The 13,752-nt window shown below is 40.4% G+C and overlaps 1 protein-coding gene across 3 annotated transcripts in view; it reads right to left on the bottom strand.

Annotated features, from left to right (window-relative positions):
- Positions 1 to 13,752, bottom strand: part of sgk3 (serum/glucocorticoid regulated kinase family member 3) — a 155,163-nt gene that overhangs the window by 140,682 nt on the left and 729 nt on the right. The window contains exon 1 of one of the 3 annotated variants that reach the window (XM_068031939.1): positions 13,554 to 13,700. The exons of the other annotated variants lie outside the window; for them this stretch is intronic. The gene's annotated coding sequence lies outside the window, so the exon portion shown is untranslated. Of the gene's footprint in view, positions 1 to 13,553; positions 13,701 to 13,752 lie in introns of those variants that run through there. 3 annotated transcript variants of the gene reach the window in all.

Raw genomic sequence — 13,752 nt, 5'->3', positions numbered from 1 at the left:
CCACGCGTGCGCAATTGCCAGTTTTTACAGCCTTTAGAGACGGACAGCAACCCAGGGTCACACTGGAGCAAATGGCTAGCAAGATCTGAACATTTAATGGTGGCACTCGATAAATACACCCCGAGGAAAGAGAGCATTACTTTACACTATGCTGGACCAAAAGTCGACTTATCTTTGATACCCTCACAGACACCGGAACCGATGATGATTATGACACAGTGAAGAATATTCTAACAAGATATTTTCAACTGAGGGCAAATCCCCACGACGAAATTTATGTCTTCAGGCACGCAAAACAAGATAAGTGCGAGACTCTTGACCACTATGTGTTGAGATTCACAAGTCTGAGCCAGAATTGCAACTTCACAGATGTGGACAAAGAAATCATCTCCCAGATCATTATGACCTGCAAATCACTAAGACTAAGAAGGCAAGCTCTTAGAGAGAGCAAATTGTTAAAACTTGCAAAGGCTACTTGATATTGGCAGTACGCTGGAAGCCAACGAAAGACAAGCTGAAGTCTCCGAAGGGAAAGAGGCAAATGACATAAGATGAGAATTCCCTGAGGCCAGGTCAGGATCACCAACAGAATCCATGAATGCCACAAGAGGAAGATTTCACAGAGAAACACCACAAACACAAGGGCACAGAGGAAACCCAGAGAAAGGTCCGAGGCACATCAAGAAAGACCATGACAGAGATTACAGTCATACCAGGTTCAAATATGCAATCATTGCGGTGGTGCATATCCTCACTACAAAATTTGTCCTGCAAAAGGAAAGTGTAATGCTTGCGGACAAATGGGACATTTTGCAAGAGTATGCCGATCGAAGCTTGCAGAAGACATGAATAGAGTTAAATGCCAGAAGGAAGATTACATTTTCACAGCACAACAGAAGATTTTTGCTGTTCACAACCACAAGCGTCTGCCCATGCGTGATGTGTTCATAGACAATTCAACAATCTCTACAGTAATTGACTCAGGAGCAGACAACATAATGGTTGCCCCGACATTCCACAAGTTAGAGAAAACAGAAACTGCAACTGAACAAGCCGATATCTAAAATCTTCTCCTACGGATCAGATACCACTCTATCGGTCCTAGGGATGATCCAAGTTAATCTCAAATCCTCCCATGGGTCCACATGTCAGACTGTGTTCCATGTTGTAGACTCAAGCAAGGGAAATCTGCCAGGTTTCGAAACTGCCAGAGAAATGAAGCTGATCACGATTAACACAGTCAGAGGACAGAACTCCCTGATGAAAGACATCCTGAAGAAATATCCACAATTATTGGAAGGCATCGGCAAAGTGAAAAACAAGAAAAATCAAGCTCCACATAAATGATTCAGTCCAACCCAAATAACAAACACAAAAAGATTTCATTCCATACTGGAAAAGATGTAGAGAAAGAATTGGACGGACTGGAGAAGCTGGCCATCATTGAAAAGATAGAAGCGCCAACACCGTGGATCAGCCCAATTGCTGTAGTTCCTAAACCCACTGGACAAGTACAAATCTGTGTCAACATGAGACAGACCAACAAAGTAATAAAATGAGAAAGGCACCCAATGCCAAAGCTAGATGAGATAACTGAAGACATGAAAGAGTCAACAATCTTCAGTACCCTAGACTTCACCACTGCACAACACCAATTTGAGTTAGATGAATCCAGTCGATACATAATTACCTTGAGTACCCACATTGGATTAAGAAAGCACAAGCACTTAATGTTCGGAGTAAACGCAGCCTCTGAACCTTTCAATCAGCAGGCCTGAATGGAGTCAAGAAAGTCTCAGACAACATTACTGTTTTCGGGAGAACACCAGCAGAACATGACAAGCACTTAGAAACAGTGCTGGATTGACTCCAAGTGCACAATTTGCTATTAAATAAAGACAAATGCATTTTTCACTATGGAAGTGAAGTTCTACAGGCACATATTTAACAAAAAAGGTCCATCACCGGATTCTAAGAAGGTGAAGGCAATCTTGAAACACAGATCCTCCCACAAATGCAAAACAAGTCAAATCTCTTCTAGGAATATCATACATCAAGACTTATCCCAGAGCATGCCTCCATCACAGCCCCACTTCAACAGCTCACTCGACAAGATATCAACTGGAAACGGGACGAGGCAGAAGCATAGACATATCACAACTTAAAGGAAGCATTGACAAACACACAAACAATGCCTTTTTGATCCCAGAAGACACAATGATTTGAATTAAATTTAAAAGGGGGGAATGAAATGTGGTGACTTCACCTTTAAGAAACTGTACCTTTAAGAGATCAGGCCACTGATGCAACACGTGGCATATATAAAGAGAGACACCATTTTGAGAGACACACTCAGCACATGGCTTTACAGAGAGCAGACACACACCAGTGAGGAAAGATATGTACCTGAAATTATGCAATCTAAATAAGTAAGACAATAAATAGTGTTTGTGTTGAATCCAAATATAAAGCCTATGGTTGTCATTTAAAGAACACAGCACAACACTACACCAGTTATATTAGAAACAATAATGGTCAAAGCCATAAAACCTGTTCCTCGAACCAAAGGCATTATCTATAACCATGGTGTAGCTGTACCACTTGAACAGGTCTATTTAGACCATAATGATGTTTTTAATTAAAATAATCATTGATAACCCTAAAGTGCAGCATAATGATTAGCTTTTTAATCCCCATGATAAAAACACAGCTCTTACTTTTTTTTTAGGCATTTTTCACATTAATGCGATCCAACTGGAAAAGGTTGGGAGCCGCAAATGAAATACTGAAGAGCCGCATGCGGCTCTGAAGCCACAGGTTGCAGATCCCTGATCTAAGTTGTTAATTCAGTGCAATACTGAGGAAGTATTGCATTATTGGAAGTGCTTTTTCCAACGAGATGTTAAACCAAGAGCTTATCTGCCTGCTCATGTGGATGTAAAAGACCCTTCAATACTATTCAAAGAACAGGAAAGTTTACCCAGTGTCTTGGCGAACATTCATTCCTCAAGCAACGCCATCAATAAAAAGTTTAACTTGTCATTTGTCTCATTACCATTCATGAGACATTGCTTTGTGCAAATTGGCTGCAGCATTTGCCTTCAAAACAGTAATCATCTTCAAAAGCAATTCACTTGCAACGGTGTTTCGAAAATCCTGAGTATGTAAAAGGTGCCATCTAAGCGCAGGTACTTGCTTTTACTCAGATGATTGCCGACAGCATAGAAGGGCCTCAAGAAATTATACCAGGATAGCAATAAAGCAGGGAAAAGGTTACTGTGGAAGCTATCAGCTCAAACATAGCTGCTGTAAAACTAAGAAGGTATTGAGTTGCATAACAACAATTTGCATTCACATAGCTGTTTTAATGTACAAAGAAGTTCAAGCCAGGAACTGATGCTGAACCTTACTGGGGGCTGGTAAGATGATCATTGGCTTGGTCAAAAGATAAAGGTTTTGAGTGGGCTCTTGAGGATGGAGTCGTGAGCTTTAGGAAGGGCCAAGACATTTGAAGGCTCCAATGCCAATGTTATAACAGAGAATGAATGGGTGACCAGTCAGAGGAAAAAGAAGGCTAGAGAAGATTACAGAGGCAAAGTGAGATGAGAGATTTGTAGATTGAGGATTTTAATTGTGACATTTTGGGGGAAAGGGAGCCAGTGTAGGTCACCAAAGGTAAGGGTGGTGGGTGATAACTTGACTTGGTACAAACAGGAAGCAGAGTTTTGGGTAAGTTGCAGTTCAGGGAGGATGCAGGCTGAATGGTTGGTGTGTACGGCACTGAAGAAAATAGCAGCTAGAGGTGATGAAACCATGGATAATGATTTGATAGCAGTTAAGGTGTGAACAGGCCAAAAGCTGACAATGCTGAGAAGCATAACGACATAGTACAGAACAAAACAGGTGATATTGTTTTGTGTGCAGCATGATTAGACCTCTTCTGAGATAGTGATTGTAGTACCAGTTGCCATACCATAACAGCATTACTGCCTTCAAGGTGGTACATTTTGAGCAACAAAGATTCCAACAGACTTTGAGTCCACATTACAAGCCTTTAAGAAATTAGGTTTATTCTTGTTGAGAAAAAGTTCAAGATGCCTTCATAAAACTTTTTTAAAAATTGTATTTGAATTGATAAAGCTCATCAGAACAAATTGCTTATACTGATGAAAGTTTCAAAACTAGAGTACATCATTTAAGAGTTGGGAGTAGATAGGAAACCCCAGCACAACTAGTTCATACAAAGGATAATAAAAACAAAATAAGATGCCAGGGAATGGTATAGAAACCAACAGTATAAGTAGGTTCAAGAACTAATCAGATAATTTTTGGGAGTTTCAATCATTGACAGACCGAAGGGAGTTCCACGAGTAAGAGAAATGGCAGGTGACACTTCCTTGCTGGTATTCTGGATTGATGCAGGATATTGAGATGCATCTGGCATAAACAGAGATCTGGTATAAATATACACAACTGTTGGTTTGCTGCTTCAGTCATGATCTTGTACATGACTGCCAGTATGCACATCCAGTGATTTTGTAGTTCAAATTACAGGTTTGGTTCAATTGCATGTTCAAACAGAAAACCTTCACAAAAAACTGAAGCAAAGTAAGAATAGCACTGATGAACTCAAGACACAATATAAACACAGGAAATACATAGACAAAAATACTGTGAAGGATTATAAATAAAACAAGGAAAAATAATCTTCAATTTCTCCTTTGGTTTTCCTGTACACCCCATCAGAATTCTCCTACAGTACTCCCTTCACTCGAAAGGCAGGAATCCTGGTGTTGGTGCAGAGAAGATCCACAAGGCTGAACTATGTGTCAGAGGACTGAGTTAAAAGGAAAGACTCGAAAAACTTGGGCACTTCCTCTTTGAAGAGCAGCAAAGGAGACCTCAAAAAGCTATTATATCATACAACAAAAATCAGACTTCTTGCAGTATATTTGTTAGTGATTTAATACATAAATCACGACGGAAGTTAGGCAATGTATAAATCAACCATAAGGGCATTGGGTAGTTAAAGTTCAATGAGGTACTTCTAATGACATATGAAAACACAAAATAAGTAAATTAAGGAAAGAAGAAAAAACAAATGGTTCCAAAAATCTTCCAGGCCCCTCCTCTAGATTTCTTCACCAAAATGAGCATTTATCACTGAACAGTCAAATATATGAAAAGAAGCCCAGGAAAAGATCAGATACAAAGTACCTGCCCTATCCAAACAAGGCTGCAACCACTAATACCACTGACCGACATCCTTCCAATGGAATCTCATGGAACAGGTAAAATGAAAACAGGAAAATCCTATAACCTATTCAGGAAAATCTCTGAGAAATTCTTCTCTGACTCGCAAAGATAATCAAGCAAGACTCTTGGAGACCAGAGAAACCTTTAATTCCTAATAGTTACAGCTAACTAGCAACTTATGGTCTACAAATAGTAAATCAAGAGGTGAAAGGGAGGCAGGAACTTAAAACAATTAAAATCGCCAGGGAAAGGGTACTGAGAAAACTAAAGGCTGACAAGTCCCCAGGCCCTGATGGACCTCATCCTAGGGTCTTAAAAGAAGTGGCTTCGGAGATAGTAGATGCATTGGTTGTAATTTTCCAAAATTCCCTAGATTCTGGAAAGGTCCCATCAGATTGGAAAATAGCAAATGTAACTTCTCTATTCAAGAAAGGTGGGAGACAGAAAGCAGGAAACTACAGACCAGTTAGCCTAACTTCTGTCATAGGGAAAATGCTAGAATCTATTATTACGGAGTTTATAGCAGGGCACTTAGAAAATCTTAATGCAATCAAGCAGAATCAACATGGTTTTGTGAAAGGGAAATTATGTTTGACTAATTTATTTGAGTTCCTTGAGGAAGTAACAAGCAACGTGGACAAAGGGAAACCTGTAAATGTGGTGTAGCTGGATTTCCAAAAGGCGTTTGATAAGTTGCCACATCAAAGGTTACTACACAAAATAAGAGCTCAGGGTGTAGGGGGTAACATATTAGCATGAATAGATGATTGGTTAGCTAACAGGGAGCAGACAGTAGGGATAAATGGGTCATTTTTGAGTTGGCAAACTGTAACCAGTGGAGTGTCACAGGGATCAGTGTTGGGGCTTCAACTATTTACAATCTATATAAAGGGCTTGCTTGTATGAGGGGACCGAATGTATGGTTGCTGATGACACAAGATCGATAGGAGATTACTTGGTGAGGAGGACATAAGGAGTCTGGAAAGGGATTTAGATAGGTTAAGTGAGCGGACAAAAATTTGGCAGATGGAGAATAATGTGGGAAAATGTGAACTTGTCCACTTTGGCAGGAAGAGTAGAAAAGCAGTATATTACTTAAATGGAGAGAGATTGCAGAACTCTGCAGTACAGAGGGATCTGGGCATCCTGGTACATGAATCACACAAAGTTAGTATGCAGGTACAACAAGTGACTTGGAAGGCAAACGGAATGTTGTGGTTTATTGCAAAGGGAAGGGAATGGAATATAAAAGTAAGGAAGTTTTGCTAAGTTATACAAGGCGTTGGTGAAACCACATCTGGAGTACTGTGTATAGTTTTGGTCTCCTTACTTAACAAAGGATATAATTGCATTAGCAGTTCAGAGAAGGTTCAGTTGACTGATTCCTGGAATGAAGGGTTACTTTATGAGGAAAGGTTGGACCTGTACCCATTGGAGTTTAGAAGAATGAGAGGTGATCTTATTGTAACATACAAGATCTTGAGGGGACTTTATCGGGTGGATGCTGAGAGGAGGTTTCCCCTTATGAGACAGACTAGAACCAGGAGACACAGGTTAAAAATAAGGGGTCTCCACTTAAGACTGAGATGAGGAGAAACTTTTTTCTTTCAGTGGGTCGTTAGTCTGTGAAATCCTCTTCCCCAGAGAGCAGTGGAGGCAGGGTCATTGAATATTTTTAAGGCTGAGTTATATAGATTCTTGATTGACAAGGGAGTCAAAGGGTATGGGGGTAGACAGGAAAGTAGAGTTGAGGCCATCAGATCTGCCATGAACTTATCAAATGGCAAAGCAGGCTTGAGGGGCTGAATGGCCTACTCCTGCTCCTAATTCATATGTTCGCATGTATGTAAATAGAAATGTCCTCTTCTCAGGAACTTTTAAGTTCCCTTTTAAAGAGCTATGGTGAATCCATACCCACTGCATGTTTCTATAATTTGTGCCAGTAAGTAATACTCTCTGTTGAATTTTGCTATCCTATAATCTAATTCTCTGCCTACAAGTTTTACAGACATACTCTCTAGTCCTACCATCTTAAATAACTTATCAACTGGATACAGCCTAATCACTTCATTATCAATCCTTAATTATATCTGCTCTAAGCTTGAATTTTTCAGAAGTAAAATAAATAGTCCTAACCTTTGGAGCCTAGTCTCATACCCAAGAGCCTTAAGCTGGGTATCGTTCTGGTGACCTGTCTCTGCACCTTGGTTCAACCATGTGCTGGAATCAAAACTATCAGCCCCAGGTCACTTTCGGGTATGGTATAAATATGCTTGGAGGATACCCCAAATACATCACATTGCATTTGTCTACATTGAGTATCTGCCACACTGCAACTAATTGTTCTAAGCTGGCAACCTATTAATGTGGTCTAAATTATTAACCCCGTACAACTATGTCATCAGTGACTTCAAGAATGGTTCTACTTATGCCCTAATCAGTAATAAAAATTATATAATGGTTCCAACATGAAGCTCCACTTGTGACAAGGCCCCATTCATAACAACCCACATGCTTGAAGTATCCGATTGGAATTTTGTACAGCAATATTGGTCTAAAAGACTTAACTCTTCCAATGATGGTTCTTTATCAAACATTTTTGCAAATCATTGTATAAAACATCTAGAGAATCTTCCACCATATGCAAGTAATTTCCTCAAAGAATTTAATCAGTTTACTGAGACAGGGTCTACTTTTCCTCAAGCTGCACTAGAAATTCCAAATAACCACTTAACTCTCCAGTTCACAAGAATTCAAATCCAGGATAACACTTTCCAATAGTCTATCTACAATGGGCATCAAATGCACAGTACTATAATTACCATGGTCCTATTTGTTGCCCTATTTAAATAACAGGCACACGCAAGCATCACCTCCATGCGAAGCAGCCCAGCGACAATGGAAATACAAAATCACAGAATGAGGCCATTCGGTCCATCAAGTCTGCACCGGCTCTCCGAATGAGCAATTCACCTAGTGCCATTCCCCCACCTTCTCCCCATAACCCTGCACATTCTTCCTTTTCAGATAATTATCTAATTCTTTTTTGAATGCCTCGATTGAACCTGCCTGCACCACACTCTTAGGCAGTGCATTCCAGACTTTAACCACGAATACATTTTAATATTTACAATAATATGATTAAAAACTGCTACAAGTTAGGTCTTGTGCATTTGAATGATTGTAATAATGTTTCCTGACATTGTGACAGAAGCCTGAGCTTAAAAATTCATACATGTTTCAAGCCCAATCACTATTAGTTGACGCGACTCACACTCGCAAGCAGCAGTTCACAACATGCACTTGTGGAACTTCTGATTGACAAGACAGGCCATCCATACAGCCAGCCACGACTTGGCGCCAGATTTAAATTAAATGCTGGGAAAGGTGAAATCCATGCCACAGAGGTCATTAGATCTTTGTGGGCAGCTCTCTTTGAGGAGATCAGCAGTGAGCACCATCGCTTTGCTGTTGATCACAAAATCCAGGCCATGCTATATTGTGACTTTTGTGCAATTCCATTATAAGGCTCTCCTTTTCCACATTCCTAACTGGGTCAAAGCATCAGATATTTTAGATAAAGAAAATAAGAGGAGGGTGGAAGATTTCCTTTCTCTGCAAAAAAAAGGTTTATTCAAGTATGCATTCTGGACAGTGGAACAAACAGACACCACAGAATTGCTAACACGCAAACGGCATCACAGAGCATTGCTTATGTTGAGTGAGGCCTATCCAGGATGCATTGTCCACCTACCCCTTCAACTACCTTAGTATTGTCCAACAGCTCATCTGACATCAAGACTTGGATGGATCCTCCTGCATAAAGACCAAGCCAATTATTTTCAATGCTGCCACAAACTCCGTTCACTTGTCACTGATTCTAACCCTCTCCTTGGCTACACTCTCAGTCTGTACAAAACTATTCATAACCTTTAGTGTGCTGTTCAACTCTGCACTGACCTTTAAGCTCCATATCCTATAAACCATTACGTCTGCTTACTTTGCAACACTGCCCATCTGCGCCCCCAATTTAGATCCTCCACAGCTGAAAACCTTATACATGCCTTTGCACTTCTCAACTATTCTAATTCTCTCCTTGCTAGCAACTGATTCTGCATCCTCCATAAACTCTAACATCTTAACTCTGCCACATATATCCTGTACTGCAGTAAGTCCTCTTAGATCATCATCCCGACCATTACTGACCTGTGTTGGCTCCAAGTCCCCAAATCCTAAAAATCAATATCTCCTCATCCGGAAATCTTTCTATGGCCTCTCATCCAATTTTACTCTGTGAAAATCCCTCCCTAAACTGCTCCCATCTTTTTAGAACCTCAAGATCCACCTTTTGACCAAGTTTTCAGTCACCCCCAATCTCTCCCCTGGCCTACATATGAACTGTCTTGGAACATATATTTATGTTAAAAGCATTATATAAATGCAAGTTGCTGTTACCAAAATCCTCATAACAATCTTTAAGAGATTCTATTTCAATTACTTGGTAAACTTAATAGTAGCTAAATCCAAGCAATAATGCTTAGTAAACTGCCCACTCATGATCTGGAATCTGTGCCCTTGTTGAAAAGACTGCACTTTTGCAATGATTACATCTAACAAGGTGCATGTGTAGAAAACGTAAGGGATGGCTCAGACTACCTGAAATTTATCTTTATCGATCCTGGCTATCAGAAAAATGATGAAACAATGAAATCCAGAGGTAAAAGAAAGATAAATCAAGTTTATTTAGACAAAGTGTACTATGGAATAATATGCATGTCCACAACAGGATACGGACAACCTTTCACAAAAATAATGAAAATAACTACATACTACAGAGTAATCTCAGTAAAACATATCCTTATATAGTAAAAGCACAATATAAAGCCCATTGCAGAAATCAAGTACTGTCGGTGTCAGGCCATTTCATTTGGGACCACGTGTGGGCCTCTAGTTCAGATGGTCAGTTCTCCCTATGGACTTCAGCAAATAATCTAGGCCATCACTTCAATTCAGTGCTGAGGGAACACTAATTACCAGTGGGACCATCTTTCAGTTGGGGTGCTAAACCATGGCCCCACTTCCCTGATCAAACAGATACAAAAAAAAATCCCATGGCACAAACTGAAGAACAGGAAGTTCTACTTGCCAATGTTTCTCCTTAAACTACCATCACCAAAACAGATTATCTGGGGACTTATTCATTTTTTTTGTTTCAGACATCTTACAGTGAGCACTTTGGCTGCTGTTTCCCTACAAAGGGCGGCTGCAGTTCAAAAAAAATAAATAACTGTTGTAAAGCACCATTGATGTGATAAAGGTGCCACGTGATGCCAATTTTTTTTTGCTTTAATAAGCACACAGATTGGGATGGCATACCATAATGGTTCCAAGTTTATACAAAGGTATATATACCAGGAGATTCAGTCTATAAAACTCTCTGGGAAGAATCATAGAAAGTTTATGGCTCAGAAAGAGGCCACTCGCCCTGTTGTGTCTGCGCCAGCCAAAAAACGAGCCACCCAGCCTAATCCCACTTTCCAGCATTTGGCCCGTAGCCCTGCAGGTTACGGCTTTTGAGGTGCATATCCGGACACCTTTTAAACGAGTTGAGGGTTTCTGCCTCTACTATCCTTTCAGGCAGTGAGTTCCAGACACCCACCACCCTCTGGGTGAAAAAACGTTTTCTCATCTCCCCTCGAATCTTTCTACCAATCACTTTAAATCTATGCCCCCTGGTCACTGCCCTCTCCGCTAAGGTAAACAGGCCCTTCACATCCACTCTATTCAGGTCCCTCACAATTTTGGCCATTCAGCCCATCATGTCTGCATCAGCTCTCCAAATGAGCAATTCACCTAGTGCCATTCCCCCACCTTCTCTCCATAAACCCGCACATTCTTCCTTTTCAGATAATTATCTAATTGCCTTTTGAATATCTTGCAGGAACCTGCACCACACTCTTAGGCAATGCATTCCAGACCTTAACTACTCACTGTGTGAAAAAAGATTTTCCTCCTGTCACTTTTGCTTCGCTTGCCCATTACTTTAAATCTGTGCCTTCCCATTCTTGATTCTTTCATGAGTGGGAACAGTTTCTCCCCATCTACTCTGTCCAGACCTCTCATAATTTTGAATACCTCACTCAAATCACCTCTCAGCCTTCTCTTCTCCAATCTATCCCTGGAACCATTCTCATGAATCTTTTCTACACTCTCTCCAATGTTTTCACATCTTTCCTAAAGTGCGGCGCCCAGAACTGGACACAATACTCCAGCTGAGGCCAAACTAGTGTCTTGAGTCAGAGGTGCGACAATAAAGGAGGGAATGACTAAGCCAGTGGGGCTGTGAATGGGAAGTAAATGAACAACTTTCAAAATAATGCTAACATTTTGAATTACCTTACCCCAATGCATTGCTTAGGTGAAGAAACTGAACTTAGAGGCTTATTTGTGGAGAGCTCATAAATGGTAATGTATCCAAAATAAAAACTATTGCTTCCAGTTTTTCCTTAGCTATAACATTATTTCACACCTTTCCTGCCCATGACGACTAGTGGAAGATGTGATTCCAGACCTCATCATGAAGTCCTGCAGCTGACTTTTAGGAACTGTTGACCATGTCATGGGCTGAATGGCTCTCTGTATGTGAAAACACTCAACCTAAGCAACATTGTATTGCTGTGACTGAAAACTCACCATGTTAAAACTGCAGAACTGAATATATAAACTACAACCAGATAGCACAGCTTTTCATTGTTTTTGAATTGGGGGCATAGTTTCAGAATAAAGGGATCGCCCATTTAAGACAGAGATGAGGAGGAATTTCTTCTCTGAGGGTCATGAATCTTTGGAATTCTCTACCCCAGAGAATGGCAGAGCAGGTCCGAGGGGCTGTATGGCATACTCCTGCTCCTATGTTGAATCCCAATCTTGTCCTCACCAGAGATACATTTGTTGACAGACCCAGTAAGGATCACTGGGTTGCAATCAGGAGTGGGAACACTGGATTATAACCTTCTCTCCAGAACCTTGATTGCCACTCCAGCAGACATCAGCTAACAGCACAAACCAGCTATCAGACACCAGAATCAAGCCTGAGACCTTACAATCTGTATGGTGCAATTACACACTGTTTTTACCAACTGAGCCAGTCTCTCAGCACTTCTACTGCATGTGTTAAACTACAGTTAACAATGCCAAAATCTATATCCTGATTCTTCAGCAAAGTAATACACTGGGATAAAGTAATGCAAGATGTTATTTTTTTGAATGGTCATTTACTTCCTATGCACAGATCCACTGTCAAGTCATTTCCTCCTTTATTGCCACCCCTCTGACTCAGTGAATTTGGAGCAATAACAGATAATATTTTAATTTTTAAAATTTAAATCTAATTTTCCTAGCCCTCGAAGCAAAGGGAAATGCAGTTGTTCCATATTCTAACCTTCACAAAAAGTTGCAGGTTAATGCTTCTCTCGCATGTAAATATTGAAACAGAATACTTACTTCATTCAACTTTTTAGGTCTTGTACTATATTTCATTACTGACTCAACATTTTCAATAAAGATTCAAGTGAGGGGTATGCTAGCTGACGCTAGATTCACAACCAGACTCATTCATACTGCCTTTCTCATCCTTGCAGATTCTGATGAGGTGCATCTGCTGGGAGCGGTGACTCGGTAGAAATGGAACATTTTTCCCTAGTGAACTCTACACTGCAATGCTGTATTCTCAGATTCAGGTAGATCAAACATTGACAAAAATAGACGTCTGCGCAGCCAGCGTTCGAAGTCAAGACCATCCAAATAAATAAAGCAAAAATGTTGGCAAGTCTGCAAACTGGTTAACACTTTGATTAACACCAGCATTTACACCGATAATAATGTGGTACTTCAATATTTGATATGTAAACAAAAACAAGCCTGCTGAAATCTTTTAGAAGCATATAATGGCGATATAGTTTAAAAGTACTCAGGTAAATATTGAAACTACTGCAGTCGCTACTTTGACTACTTATCTTATTGCCAACTTAGTTATAGAACATTATGCATTGGTTTACCTAAAAAAAATATATTAACGGTAGACTTGACTTTTCCACCTTACTTTAAAACAGTAAGTAGAATACGGCAGCTGAACTTTATATCTGCTTTCATTTGACATACAATTTGTAGACCGATTCGAAATACTCTCTGGGGAGCTGGAATTTCGGAAATGTGAATACAATATTAAATCTTCATTGTTGCGAGGACTACATTTTTTTTTTAAAGGGAGCATTGAATTGAGTTCGGGCGTTACGTACCATTCAGAGGGTTTTTGATCAAAACCTTAGTTCTTGGCCTCAGCTGTCAGTTTTCTACCACTTGCCCCATTTCAAACTTCTCCATTCAGCCGTTCACCAGGTCGATCCGAGCTCGAGCCCGCAATTGGAATCTCCCCCGACCGCGCGCTCCCCCAACCACGCCCGCTCCTGGGCGCGCGCTCCCCCCACCTCCGCTTCC

Source organism: Heterodontus francisci, chromosome 5 (genome assembly GCF_036365525.1).
Source record: "Heterodontus francisci isolate sHetFra1 chromosome 5, sHetFra1.hap1, whole genome shotgun sequence".
NCBI lineage: Eukaryota > Metazoa > Chordata > Chondrichthyes > Heterodontiformes > Heterodontidae > Heterodontus > Heterodontus francisci.
This window is presented reverse-complemented; position numbering and strand designations above follow the sequence as displayed.